The sequence below is a fragment of the Echiichthys vipera genome (assembly GCF_963691815.1).
Source record: "Echiichthys vipera genome assembly, chromosome: 8".
NCBI lineage: Eukaryota > Metazoa > Chordata > Actinopteri > Perciformes > Trachinidae > Echiichthys > Echiichthys vipera.
Genome location: NC_139833.1, coordinates 13696947 through 13712630, shown reverse-complemented (window position 1 = coordinate 13712630; position 15684 = coordinate 13696947). Strand labels below are relative to the sequence as shown.

At 38.5% G+C, this 15684-nt stretch overlaps 2 long non-coding RNA genes across 2 annotated transcripts; both read left to right on the top strand.

Moving 5' to 3' along the window:
- Positions 1-157: 157 nt before the first annotated feature.
- Positions 158-740, top strand: LOC310950799. The gene is made up of 2 exons (XR_014593303.1): positions 158-293; positions 414-740. It is a non-coding gene; the product is annotated as an uncharacterized lncRNA (long non-coding RNA).
- Positions 741-10849: 10109 nt separating this feature from the next.
- On the top strand, positions 10850-12120 carry LOC310950809. Its single transcript, XR_014593305.1, has 3 exons — positions 10850-10941; positions 11675-11817; positions 11928-12120. It is a non-coding gene; the product is annotated as an uncharacterized lncRNA (long non-coding RNA).
- Positions 12121-15684: the final 3564 nt, after the last annotated feature.

Below are 15684 nucleotides of genomic sequence, written 5' to 3'. Positions count from 1 at the left end.
CCGATATCAAGATTTTTCATAACACTTGAAAAAAAACAGTGAAAACAGTCTTGGCAACAACTTTATTTTCTGTTCACTTTCTGTTTTTTCAAAGCATTATCTCCTGTGTTTCTTTTAATATTACTTAAAATCTATTTCAATCTTTGTGTCCAGCTACAGATATGGCTCGTCTGGAACAGGTCATTGGACACATGGTGGATATGTTTGTGGAGCACAGTGGCAGTGATGGCAAGCTGAAAAAAATGGAGATAAAGAATCTGTTGGACAAAGAAATCCAAAACCCTGAAATTAAAGTAAGATTCTCAACACTAAACAAAAAGACAACAACATAACAACACACTTCACTTATTCACTTATTATCCTGCTTCTTTTACACCACTCAGATGCATTTACATTAATAATCTGTTCTCCAGGCAAAACTCATGCAAGCTGACTGCAGGAAGGCCATGAAGTGTTGCGATGAGGACGGTGATAAGCAGCTAGACTTTGATGAGTTTTGTCAGTGTGTGGCTACCATGGCCAAATGCTGCTACGCCAAGAAGATGGGCAAGTGCTAAAAAGGTGAAGACTGTTGAAGATTGAAGATACAGCCTTTGAAGAATTACCATCGTATGTGTCACTGCCTGACAACAGCAGCCACAGAATGTGACTTTCATTGTCTCTCTGTCAGTTGGTTTTCAAAGTAGTGTCCCTTCAATCCTGCCTAAAATAAATAAAAACCATTGAGTTTAAATCAAAAATGTGTCATCTGTTCATCTGTTTTGATATATAGTATTGATGGAGGCACTGAATGATATCAAGTCCCTGTCATCAATTCATGTGAAACCACTTATCTTTGCCTATTTGCATCTAATTTGCTTGAAAGCACCACCTTGCTGAGCAAACAGAATGCACCTGGTTATATATTTGTGCAATTGTTCCGACCATCATGTAAAATCAAAACATAGACGTGAATTAAAGCCAACTCTTTTTCTCCTTTTCAGTTGGAAAGAGTCATTAGAAACATGATGAAAAGCAGCAGAGAGAACAGATTCAAAGACAGACAGCAAAAACATGCTATATAACACACAACACTAGTCATGGCAAAATCCAGTTGGTTTACTATGGAGCGAACGCCCATAGGCAAGGCAGATTTATTTCCATAGCACCTTTGAACAGCAAGGTCATTCAAAGTGCTTTCCACAAAACATTAAAAGCATTGGAAAGAAAAATATAAAATTACACTTAGATATAAAATGGCATTCAGATAAAATAACTCCAAAAAATAAAAATAAAAACAAGCCAATCAAATCATTTAAAAAAATAAATAAAGCGAGGAATATCAGAACAAATAGAAGTTACAGTGCAGTACAAGTAATTAATTAATTGTTTCATTTGTTGTTTAATTGTTGTTTTTACTGAAAGGCAGTGGCTCAGACATAAAAGTCTTCAGTCTTGATTTAAAAGAGCTGATAGTTGCCGCAGACCTGCTGTTTTCTGGGAGTTTGTTCCAGATATATGATGCATAAAAACTGAATGCTGCCTCTCCATGTTTAGTTTTGCCTCTGGGGACACAGAGTAGACATGTCCCAGACCATCTGAGAGGTCTGGATGGTTCATAGCAATGCAGAAATTGCATTGAAATGCATGTTTGTGTGAAGAAACAAGTGTATGATGCAAACAGGTTGTGCCGGTCCTAGCAGGGGTTAGGGGGTGTTAGGAGGTTGTGCAGGAGTTAGTGACGCGTTAAAGGTGACCTTCTGCCAGCATCCTGCTTGTGTAACTGTAAGTAACAATTTTAATTTTCTCTTGGTGAAGTCTTCATGATATGGAAGCCTGCAGACACAATGCAATTTCGGTGTAAATCCACTAAACAGATTAAATTAATAGGTGGTCTGCAAGGGACTCAAATTACTGTCTGCAGAAGCAAAGCTATACCAACAGCAGTGTAAGCATGAATTAACCATAACACTTATTCTACTTCAAAAAGACATATAATTAATCCTGAAGACCAGAAGAGACTACACACAAGTAAATGAAGCAAATGCAGGTTTTATGTCTGCTTCCTGTCTAGAACTTGTCATGCAAAATAATCAGATGGAAACTGTGTTGAGCTTTTCCTCTAACTCTTGGAAGACTTAAATCTACCTTCGGAGTACATTAAATATAACACCACAGACTGTGAACTGTGTATAATTCCGCAGAAAACAGATTCAGTTTTATTCAGTTTAGCAATTCACCACCAGAGGGATCATCAGCCCCACCTCAAGCTAGTAGAAGGACACACCCTACCCAGATGTAAAAGGCTTTACATGTGGCCGGGTTGCTCCTTTGTTTTTTATTTTTGAATCCAGGCAGAGCGTTGCGTGAGTCTTATAAAGTCAAAGTCAACAAAATCTGTATCACTGTTACACATTTTCCATATCAGGTCTGAATTTCTAAAGTGCAGAATGAAAAGAGGGAAGAAAGATGCACTATGTATTTTAGTCATCATTAATTGGATGAAGGTGATACCATGAATGGCAATATACTGTCTATATTGATATATATATATATATATATATATATATATGTATATATACAAACAAACTTCTTAACTTGAGGGTGTCCCTATGACTCATATCATCATACATGATATAGGATATTCAAAAACAGTCAAATCAAACACCTGCACAACAGAAACCTCACATTTACATTACAATGCTGTGGCAAACACCTATGAATGTGTATACTGCATATCTGTTTTTAATTAGCATCCACAAACAGGCAATGAGTTTTGGAGCAAGGTAAAGCTCCTAAAACACTCCAAACTCAGAACAGAGCACTGGCAGCACACGTTACTTTCTATGAATGGTGCTTTGTTGGAGCTGGACTCTTTATGGAGTTATACTGTACCCATCTGCACATGTAAAAAGAGAGGTAGTATTTAATAATACACCGCAAACAGTCCATTTACCGACAGTTTATTTGTTTAACAAGAGCATATTATCAACGGCAGCTTTAGCATAAGCAGTAGGAGGCGTAATACAAACTAAGGAAGCAGAGAAACTATGGAAACCAGAAACAATAAAGGAGAGAAAGGGTGAAAGAGGACGCAGGGCAAGCTTGGACTCCATTGTGTCTGTGGGTCTCATATTTCCTGTTCTCTAATGGTGACTCATTGTAAGCCGAACTGCGTGCTAGCGGCAGCATTATTTTTGTTCAAACCACAGAGCTGCAAAGAAAACTAAACTCCAGTTTTGATCTGTCATTCCAGGGATACATTCAGCCAAATCATAGCTCATAAACTATAATGAACTCAACAGGGTTATGACACACTCTTGTGCAAGTGGAGCAGTTTAACGGCTACAAGCTTTTTTTCCTTTTCTTCTTTTTAAATCAAACTGCAATAATTGAATGCGGTTTGTTGATTTACTTGAATCAGGAAGCGAACGATTCGATCACATATTTTATTATCTGTGCATATTTTAACTAAGAAGAGAAACTTTTACCAAAAGAATGAAAAGAAAGACTGAGAGGCAATTTAGATAGACTTCCTCTGTAAAAACCTACTTGAGGTAAACAACTATCTTGCACACACACACACACACACACACACACACACACACACACACACACACACACACACACACACACACACACACACACACACACACACACACACACACACACACACACACGATCAACCACAGGGTTGTACGACCTAGTGGAAAATTTTTGTTTAGTGCGGTCACCATGAGAGATGCAGAGAGTACACAGCACACAACAGCAGCCTGTTTTGATAAAACAGAGAGCACTGCTGCAAACACTAACAGTAGTGCACTGTGGGGTTTAATTTCTTCACCAAAAAGTTGATGTTTAGTAAATTGTTCATATGCTTACAATAAAAAAACAAAACTGAGCAGATACAGCAGCTAGAGTTGTACTTATTTGTACATAAAATAAGCTTTACTTGTCTTTTAATTGGTAGCTTTTAGAAGTCTCCTAGTGTTTAACATCTGCATATATACTGACCGAAGGTCTGCACAGGCACAGCAGTCCTGACAAACAACAAATCCTGACATGGAAATGATTAGTGTTTTAAATTTGAAGTTGTTTTAATGGCTGATGTACAGTACTAAGCACACATTTTTTTCAGTAGCTGTGTTTGTAGAGGAAGGACAGTATCATCTATACAGAATGGTTCAGCTTCAGCATTCCCTACCAGTGAATCCCTGACCACGCTTATTCTCTGCTATTCACCATCTGTTCTGGTGTCTCTGTCTCTTATTACATTAATGCCCAAACCCACCCAAACAATTAGATATTTCCCCAAACAGCAGCCAGGTTATGATATTGGCAGCAACCCACAGTTGTAACATATTGTCTGTTCGTGCAGAGACATGTTGATGGTTGAGGTTCTCACTCTAAACACAGTAGCCTGTAGGCTGAAGTTTCTTAGCTTATAGTAATTCTCCTCAGGTGCATTGCCACACACAAAGGCGAGGTACGACTGGAACCAGGAGGTGGTGAGGCCTAGGTGGTTAGATAGGTGGTTGATGAGGATAGTGTGCGAGACTGTGTCAAAAGCTGCAGAGAATAAGTATGCTTATACTATCAGAGTCAGCAGGGATGAGGAGGTTGTTGGTGATTTTGATGAGGGCCGTCTCTGTGGTATGGTGCTGTCTAAGTCCAGATTGGAGTGTTTCAAAGATCTAATGGTTGGACATAATGCTGACGGAGTTGGGACAGTTAAGTCGCTAGGGTCCAGACCTGCCCTTTCAGGATGGGTGTGACTGAAAATGGTTTTGAAATTGATGGGAACAATGTCAGAAACCAGCGTGGAATTGACCATTGTCCACCAGCAGGTAGATAGGTAGGTAGTCTTTGACCATTGTTGTGTGCATGGGGTCTAGAGAGCAGGTGGAGGCCTTAGCCATAGTAACCAACTTAGCAACCTGAGTGGGGTCCCCACAAGGGAAAATGAGGGAAGGCAGCTTTGGGACAGTAGTACTTAAATCAAAGATGTAATCTGGATAGAATAAAAAAAAACAAAAAACTTTAACACAAACTTTTTTGTGGATTAGGTGTTTACCGAATTATAGGAGATGCTTGGACAGATTCAGGAAAGATGGCGAATCTAACTTTATCTGTACATTTGGTTGATAATTAGAGCCACAGTGTTATTTCTTTGTTGTTGCTTTTTTGAATGGACACAAGCTCACACAAATGAGTCTGCAGAACCCAACTGCTGATACAGCAGGCTTGCTGCATTCAGGTGCTCCACGAAGTGTCCCATTTCCCGAGTTGAGAACTCGTTCTTCGGACATACTGACAGTGTGTTTATGAGCTTTATGTAATAATATGGAAACAACATGGAAGCTACGAAGAAGATGTGGTGCATTTAATTTCTCAGAAGGTTTAAACAACATATTTATGTCTTTTTCCAGTATTAATGAGTGATTTGTACCACATTTGTATTGTAAGAATCCTTTGTTCAACATCACATCAATGAAGCAAAGGTCCAGTTTATTCAAAGTTTATTAATAAACGTGTCACATGTCCAGACTGCACCATCTTCAACATAAAGAACCCTGCAATACACCCGCCACGAGTGGAGTAGATTGGGTGGACAGTTGTCAAGATATGAGCATTCATAAACTAAGAATACAGATTTTTAAACAAGAAAATAAAGGGAGATTGCTTTTTCCATGTGCATTTTCCATTTACAATTTGGTTTTCCTTCTACCAACTCAAACTGGGGCCTTGTACTCCACCCTGGCATGTAACATGACAAGTCTGAACAGAGCTGGGTGTAACATACTGCATAATATCGTATTAGTGTTTGCATTATCTATCATTACCTATGCCTGTCAGGGTTATTGCAAACATTAACTTATGATATAGCCGCAAGCTGCAAAACCAGCTGTGCTGAAATACATTTCTGTATCCATGTAGCAAGAGCATTTGATGTTCCCTACAGACATTTTGTATTGATCACCACTACATGGTATTACTTTACAAACTGGTATTACTGGTATTAAAAGGGACTTAGGTCGGAGCAAATGCGAGAACATGTACATTCCAGCATTGTCATTTTGCAATTTGTTTAAAAATGGATTGTATTTAAAAAGGCGTGCTCTCTTCACAAATCCCTCTCTTCCACCACCTCGACCTCTCGAAGACTTACAGTATTTGTGAGTGGAGATATGTTTTAAAGATCCATTTGGAAATACAGCATGAATCATTTTGGATTGAGTATATCTCAATAATTGATATGTAGTATTATGTGTCATGAGATGCATTGGTGAGCAACAACAACTACCTTCTATGTAAAGATATTGGAGTAATGGCGTCCTGAGCAGAGAATGAGGTGACTCTCCCTCTGTGTGTCTTTGTTTGCTTCTTATACATATTATTGCATGTCCCGTGGAAAATCATTGTTATTTCATGTATTGGGGTGAGAGCCGAGGGAGGCAATCCCAACCCACTTTTTTTTCAGCATTATGAGGAGAACACCTTTAACGTGTCAATTTTTGGTAACGTGCAGAAGAAGAAATCTGCATGTAGATGCCTTGAGTTGTTTTAGAAACTTTTAGAGACTTCCCTGTCACACCAAATCACCAATTTACTTCTCTATTGCACCACCCAAACTTGATCATGTCACATGCTCACCCTTGAGGAACAGAGAAAAGATGAAAAGACAGCAACAGAGCAGGACTTAGAGAGAAGGAAAATAAGAATGTTATCTTCTATTGAAAATGTATTTATTTTTATAATCAGTTCTATTCACGAGACAAGTAAGAAGTGTTTTGGATGGTTGACATTCCTGATCTTAACAAGCTGCTCATCCTGGAGTCAAATCCATTTGTTTTAATGTAGAATGAAGCATAACTAGATTACCACACATGTAAAAGAAATGAACACAGAACTATACAGTCAACTGTTATTCTCATTCCAGCCTAAATTCCAGCCTACCTTCCATGATTATGCTGAATTAGAAGCAGAAAACAACACAATAACCAAGAAAGAACTTATTGCACTGCTACGCAAAGAGTTTCCTGAGACAAAGGCGCTATTGACACAGAGAGCTGTGACTGACTTTTTGACATAATGTTTTGAGTACAACTCCTTTTGTTTTTCTTTCTGTAGCCCACTGGAGTAGTTTGAATAAACAAATTATTCAGCAAGTTGGATGCCGACGGTTATGGTGTTGTTACTTTCCAGGAGTATGTCAGTATTGTTCAGTCTGATCTGTAAGCATTAAGAATACATACTTAAGCTACATTGCTTCAGAAATTCCTTGCTTTATTCAATTTGTATTATATTATTTATTTGTATTGTATTATGCCGGTTTAAGGAACTTCAAATGAGTTGACTTTGAGAGTGTTTCACTGATTTTGAATGTCAGAAGTGACACATTTTGTCATTGCAGCTGTGAGATAAAAAGCTTGATTTGGGTCCTGGCTCCTTTTCCTTGATTGGCCTTAACTGTGTCAAGGAGAACGACATTGTGACGAAGCTTTTCCCCAAAGCTAGGTCTAGTGAAGTCGGGGTGCTGTCAGGAGGAAAAGGAAAATGGCCAATCTGACAGAAGAATAACCATGAAGAAGGATCTGGAGGAGGAGACAGAAGATGCAGAAGGCTTCTTCAAAAATAAAGTCGAAAAAGAAATCTGAAGGCAGCAAGAAACCAACCAAAGCTCAAAGCTTCTGCTGTTAAAAAGAGACGATGTGAGTCATCATAAGAGCCAGAGGGGGAAGACTGGTGTGTGTGTGTGTGTGTGTGTGTGTGTGTGTGTGTGTGTGTGTGTGTGTGTGTGTGTGTGTGTGTGTGTGTGTGTGTGTGTGTGTGTGTGTGTGTGTGTGTGTGTGTGTGTGTGTGTGTGTGTGTGTGTGTGTGTGTGTGTGTGTGTGTGTGTGTGTGTGGGTGTGTGTGTGGGTGTGGGTGTGTTAGGGTCTAGCCCTGCTCCAGAAGGGGAATTTTGGATTCAGTGTGTTGTGTAACAAGTGGGCATTCCCAGTGCCACTGCCCCAATTTTGATTCCTGTAGCTCTGAGTCAGATTGAGATTAGTCACACACTAATCCACACACACCCACACCCACGGAGAGCGAGAGTGAGAGAGAGAGAGAGAGAGAGAGAGAGAGAGAGAGAGAGAGAGAGAGAGAGAGAGAGAGAGAGAGAGAGAGAGAGAGAGAGAGAGAGAGAACGGAAAGGAAAGACAAGGAGAAATAACCTTAGGCCTATTATGGGTTCATGGCTGTGCATTTTAGGCATAGACTGTATAAAATATGAGCATGGTCTCGTTGACATCGCTCATCATAGGATTCTAACAAAACATTAAGATCAAGGTTGGCAGCTTCTAGTGGCTTCCACCATCGCCATCTTGGCAGTGTCATGACTCCGCCTGCTCCTAGCTAATCCAAACTATTTACTTCATAATTGCTCGCACTGATTTAGGGTTTAGACACTGATAGAAGTATGCGGGGGACTAAAATTTATATGCAGCATTTATGTGACTGTTATTGTCAGCACTGAGATTATTATCTTTAATATGACTGTTGAGTCATAATAATGCTAACATATAAATAAATTAATACTAGAATTTAACTCACCAAAAAAAACTGGAGCATATCAAATTAAGCTTTAACATCTTGTTGTCAAATTAATGTACATAAAGCCATATTTTTAGTCTGATAGTCGTGACGGTAGCAAAGCAGACGGCTAGCAGCTAACATTAGCCTCCTGTGACGGCTGCCACCTGCCACTCAAAACAGCCACACCTTAATAATGCAGACCGACACGTGGTGTAATGGTAACCACTATCAACTCACAGCAAGAGGGCTGGGAACGGCTGACAGATCCATCAGCGGTTGCAGATGGATGGACAGAATAAAAAGAATTTGCCCCATACAGTTGTGAAATTAGCTATAGAGACCATAGACTGTAGATTCCCCAAACGTGAAGCCAAAGCATCTTGATCGCAGTTCTGCCCCCTCCATGATAGCATCTTAACCGTTTGGATTGAGTTTATCTACGTAGTTGATGCTTGATATGTAGCATTATATAGCATGAGATGCATGTACGGACGGCTGCATCTAAATAGGATTAACATGGTAAGATAATCACAATCCTTATTTTGATATTATAATAGTAGAAAATTATAATGCAGAAATGTAAAGCTCCAAAGAATTGCAAGTAAAAAATCGAAAAACAATGAAAAGTTGTTTTAAAAGATCTACAGGCATTAGGGTAGAAAAACTGAGAGGAACTGAACATTAGCATATGGCAGTGCTGAGCCAAAGCATTCAGAAGGAGGGACCAAAATGAATGGTAAGCAGCATTAAGATGCCTTGAATGTTTTAGAAACTTTTAGAGTGTCTGTCACATCAAACTACCAATTTACTTCTCTGTTGCACCACCCATACTTGATCATGTCTCTTGTTTAAACCCAGTGTGGTCACTAGAACTGTTTTTACCCCTGAAGGACTGAGAAAAGAGGACAAGACATTTTGAATTTTGCTTTTACTGAATATTTTTTTCATCAGTCATCAATCGATCATTTCTATTCATAAGACAATTGAGTTAGTGTGTTGGGTGGTAACATTCCTGATCTTAACAAGCTGCTCATCCAACTCCTCCCAGTCTTTTAACAGGATTTTCCAAAGCCGTCCACCCATGTGTTTAAATGTAGCATGAAGCATTACCACATTACTGCAGTACCACAGACATGTGAAATAAATAAGTAAACACTGAACTACACAGTCAAAAATATTGTCTTGTTCCAGCCAATACATCAGAGGCTCATGCAGGCAATGGCACTCCTCAGGGCTACCTTGCGACAAGTATACCGCAAAACATGGAGCATCTGCAAACACAGATACTTTTGACCAAGAGAGAACTTGTTGAACTGCTCCAGAATTAGTTTCCTGGGGCAGGGGTAAGTAGAAAAGATGCAGCCATGTTGCAACAGAGAGCTATGAATGCCTCTAGGCCATATTTTTTGGCATTTTAAAATCTAAAACTCCTTTCTCTTTCTTTAACCCAGCAGAACTGATGTGGATTAATTCTTCAGCACACTTGATAAGGAAAGTGCACCATCACGTTGTCCCTTTTTGCAGCCCTTACTGCAATGTGCACTTAAGAATAAATATGTTCGCCTCCAAGCTTTCTTGCCTTATTTAATTTGTAAAAACTATAAAAAATAAAAAAAACTGAGTGATCCAACTTGCCCCAGTATTACAGTCACATCTATAAAATATTTCATTATCACATTTTCTGAAAAGGAAAAGTTGGTTAAACACAATCAGATTTATTTAGTGACTGCAGCTGTGAGATAAAAGTAGCGGTGTAAAAAATGTAATATATTTTCCACCAAAATAATAAGGTTTACTGACATTACCCTAAATTGTAGTCAGGTACAGCATGCATATTGTCATCAGTCCTTCCCGACTCTTGTGGTTTTCAATATTGCCAGGTTTATTGCATGCAATATTTTTCTTTCAAGACCTGGGCTCCACCCTATACAAGGCCAGCTGTGTTTGACTTTGAAGGAAATGATTCAGGAAACTGGAAGTCAATATTGGCCTTTGTTTTGTTTTGTCATTTTTTTAAGTTTGAATTTTAACAAAAGAGCTCCTTCATGTGAAGGGTATTCATGTATTTAGATGATCTGATGCTCCCTCACCATGCAGACAGACAGGAAATAATTTGACCACCATTACTTACTACATGCAACCTGATATGACTTGGACCTTTCCCAAACTGGTAAAATGAATGGGGGCTTATACCAGAGAGAAAGCAAGAAAAGAGCACACTCCTTTGGTGTCAATTTGAAATTTAGTTTTTTTCTGAAGAAATGAAAAAGGGGTGGGGGTTTGGAAAGAGGGTGTGTCAACCTCTATAAAACGTTAGTGTCAATGCTCTCCCCACAAATCCTCTCTCCCATCCTTTCTATCTACACAAGTTTTCATACAATCTTGGTAAGTGTGTAAGTTTAAAAAATCTTTTTGAAATGCAGCAGTAGCTATTTTGGCTTGAGTTTATCTCAGTAGTTGATACTGTGTAGCATTATGTGGCATGAGATGCATGTGTGAGCTTCTGGGTGTGGTGTGAGTACTGTGTAGGGTGCTACATCTGAATAGGATTTTTATGTCAATCTATGTAAGATTATAACAATTCATGACATTTACAGTGACAATCGTGACATTTGTGGGAATTATGTAAATAAAAGCTACCAAGAATTCCTGGGGGGGGGGGGGGGGGGGGGGACTATGAAAAGGTTTTTTTTAAAGAGGGTGGGGAAACTAAGAGGAACTGAACATTAGTGAGTGAGGACAGCGTATAGCGGTGCCAAGCCAAAGCCATAAACAGTCACTAAAGTGAGTGTATATGCAGTTTAAATGCCTTGAATTGTTTCAGAAACTTTCAGAGACAAGAAATGGCAAGGAAAAAAACATAGCAAGATATAAAAAGAAAGAAAGTAAGAATTGCAGCTTGTACTGAATGTATATTTAAAATCATCAGTTCTATTCAAGAGTCAAAAGAGGACGTGTGTTGGGCGGAAACATTCCTGAGCTTGACAAGCTGCTCATTCAAGAGTCCAGAGCATGTGTTTTAATGTAGAACAAATCATTACCACATTAAGCCAGACATGTTAAATGAATAAATAAATAAAAAACAAACTACACAGTCAACAATATTTTCTCGTTCCAGCTAACATGTCAGAGCTAGTACAGGCAATGGCGATGCTCAGGAATGTGTTCAAGAAGTACTCTGGAAAAGACGGAGACAGCAGCACTTTGTCGAAGGGGGAACTTGCTGAACTGCTTCGCAAAGAGTTCAAGATGACAGGAGGAGTAAGTATAGAAAAGATATGACAAATGTGCAACAGAGTGCGGTGAATGACTCTTGGACATGTTTATGTTTTACAATCTATTTTTAACTCCTACTGTTTCTCTTTCTCCAGCAAAACAAAGCTGAAGCGGACAAATTTTTCAGTGCGCTGGATAACGACGGTGATGGTGTTGTTGATTTCCAGGAGTATGTCACTTTTGTAGCAGCCCTCGCTGTGATTTTCAACGAATAACTTGTCACTATCACTTCAGAACTGTTTTGCCTTATTGAATTTGTAATAAATGAAAAAAAAAACTGAGCAGTCACATCTCTAAAATATACATGTCATTATTTGTTCAGAAAAGAATCACTCCAACACGGCATGACAGATAAATCATAGATGGGTTATAACAGGTTTCAGGAACTTGAAAGGTTCTGGCTTTGAGTGTGTTTCATGGATTCAGAATGTCAGATATGGCTAATAAAGATACAAACATGAAATAAGTTGTCACATTTTATAAATGTTGTCTGTGTGTGTGTGTGTGTGTGTGTGTGTGTGTGTGTGTGTGTGTGTGTGTGTGTGTGTGTGCGTGTGTGTGTGTGTGTGTGTGCGTGTGTTTGTGCGTGTGTGTGTGTGTGTGTGTGTGTGTGTGTGTGTGTGTGTGTGTGTGTGTGTGTGTGTGTGTGTGTGTGTGTGTGTGTGTGTGTGTGTGCGTGCGTGTGTGTGTGTTTGTGCGTGTGTGTGTGTGTGTGTGTGTTACATAAAATACAGATACTGTGCAAATCAGTCAACTGACCCTCTCTGCACATCTACTAGGCAGAAATGTCTTTAAAATAATATCTTAAATTAAATCTGCATTTTCATATAACATAACTAACTAACTAACAAACTAAAAATGCCTCTTAGCTCTTTATGCAGGGACCCATCCCGTGGTTAAAATTCCTCTGTTATGTCACTATTTGGATGCTTTCCACAAACAGGAAATAACACTCAGTGGGAGGAAAACAGCTTTATATCTGCATATGGTCCATAAAAGGCTGAGTATGAGTTTAAAGATATGTCTCACATAAAGTATGTATTCAACACATCTCCAAACCTTATAAGCAGTCATCTTCATGCATATGTTTGAAAAGATTTCAGCGTTTGTGCTGTGTTGTGTTCATGTGCTGCTTCATGAAGTAATGCTGCCCCCTTGTGTTTAGATGTTTCGCTTTGAGGTGTGTGCTCTCTTTAAACCCTGTCACTTCCATAGACCAGACTGAACATGACAGCTTCATTATTTTCCATCCTGAAACCTGTTCCAACCAACTCCTGGTCTGGAATATAACTGGATATAATTTAAATTAATCGATCAAATTACAGTAATAGTCTAGGAGGAGCTTCTTAGACGGGGCCTAGAAAATGAGCAACGTAACAAAAACGTAGCCCACCCTCCACATAATGTGTCCAATCCCATAAAATGATAGCCTAATGTCTGTAGATGATTTTTAGGTGTGGTTACTATGATCCGGGTGGGACATCAGGGGCCTAGAGGCTGAACTATAGAGAGCAGTATGATTGCCCCCACAAATGATTTTAATTTACCCTTAAAAGCAAATCAAATATCATAACTCTTGTTTTAATATAGGACATCAATGGACATCAAAATCAGAACATATACTAGCAGTGGTAACATCTTTATATTTCCTGATGCTTGCCAGTAATTTCTACATTTTCATGGCAACTGTTGCTAAGGAAACCTTGCAACCACTGTATACATAGGAAATTGTACCTCTGTAGGTATAATTTCAAAGTTCACACGATTGGTTTTATAAAATAAATCCAATGCAAAGTAATCTACAGTCAATAAGGTGTTTTTCCAGGTACTATAAGGATTGGGTGTGTTTATTTTCAGCCATGGACACTGCCCAAACCTCCATAGCAACGGAAGGCATAGACCTTTTCAAAGTTGTAAACATAAACATTGTAAATGTGTCCAAGTTTGATTCCTGTTGCAGTGAATGTGAATGACATCAGCTGACAGGAAGTTAACAAGGACCAATGTTGTTGCCTAGCAATGGACTTTCATTAAAAAGGTCTACTATATGTTATCTATGTTAAATAAAAATAAAGACAGACCTCAGTTCCCATGGCAACCATTGCTAGGGGCATTAACATCACTGTTACTCAATTTGAATGGAGTCATTTCCGTATGAGTGGTAAATTTACTGTCCCGACAAATTGTGCTAATATGCCCTTAACCGCAAATATTTGGGGATCTTGGATCAGGGGCTATGGTTCAAGACCGGTGTTTAAGACAAGGTTTGCTTCATATCATTAAATCATCTCTCCGAGAAGCTTGGAAATGTGGAAATGGTAAATATGGAGACTCTGTCTCTAAATATGGAGTTTCTACTTCCCTGACAAAAGTTATAGGGGGGCATAAATTCTTCAAGGCTGTATTTTCTGCATTTTTCAGTGTGCCACAAAATGTATGCCCTCTCTAAAAACGCACAGATGATGTCCTACCATCAAGTTTTGCACATATTTTAGATCATAACTAGTAATGTTGGTAAATATGGAGACGTTTCTTCTTCCCTAAATTATGGCTGGGATAAAAATTATTCCAGACTGTAATTTCCGTAGTTTTTGGTCTGCTACAAAATGCATCCCCTCACTAAAACACTACCATCCTACCATATCTGCACATATGGTATTTCAGATCAAAGCTAGGAACGTCTGTAAATATGCAGAAGTGTCTTCTTTCCTAGAAAAATTATACGGTGACACAAATTATTTCAGACTATTTTCTGCAATTTTTATTCTTCCACAAAATATATACCCTAATTTGCTTTTTTATTTTAATTTTAGCTAATAAAGTTGGTGAATATGGAGAAGTTTCTTCTTTCCTAGCAAAAGTTTGTCATGGAAACATAGAAATATGGCAAGCATCAGGAAATAAATATTTTACCACGACTAGTATATATTCCAATGTCATTGTTTCTATTAAAACAAGAGTTATTGGTATAATTTGTGGAGACCATATTCACCTGGACCACAGTACATCATACCTTAAAGTTATCTACAGACATCAAGCTATCATTTTTTGGTGCGGGACAAATTATGTGAAAGGATCGAAATAGATATGTATAACAAACTGACACAACTCAAACCTAGGGCTTTTGGAGCCCCTGGGCATTTGGGTCTTCAGAGCAGTTGCCCATTTTGCACAGTTGATAATTCAGCCTGGATGGCAGCATCAGATTTAGTCAATTTAATTTAGTAACACTGGCATGGCAAGTTGATTTGTATAGCAGATTTCAACAACAAGGTAATTCAAAATGCTTTGCATAAAACATTAAAAGCATTGGGGGAAAAAAGACTGCTTTCAAACCAAGAAAGCTAGACTTGACGATGTGAAATCATCACAAACAGATAATTGCTAATGCAACTTATTTTGCAAGGCTGTTTAATTAAGGAATGCAATTAGCAAGTATTCTCATCATCAGTTCTAATCATTTTTAGGAATTCGTTGTAATTGTCTATAAAATGTATTCAAAAAGTGATTTCTCACTGTCACAAAAAGTAGAATGTGACGTAATCAGACTACTTGTTTGGTCAAAACAACAAATCAAATCCCAGTTTACATAAGAAAAAGGAAAGCAGCATTTCCTACAGCTAAGAAGAAATAACGTTTGGCATTTATCATATCAGTAATAGCTCTACAATAGAGTCTTTCAGCCTATTCCTTGGCGAGCCGTGATCATCAACCTTTTCAGATGGTCCACTCCCATGGTTCATAACCTTAGAGGGTATGGTCTCAACATTCACACGAGTTAATTATGTGTTCTTTCATTTGAATTATTTTTTAAATAACTGAACTGATGGTATGTCTTAGAAAAATATACTT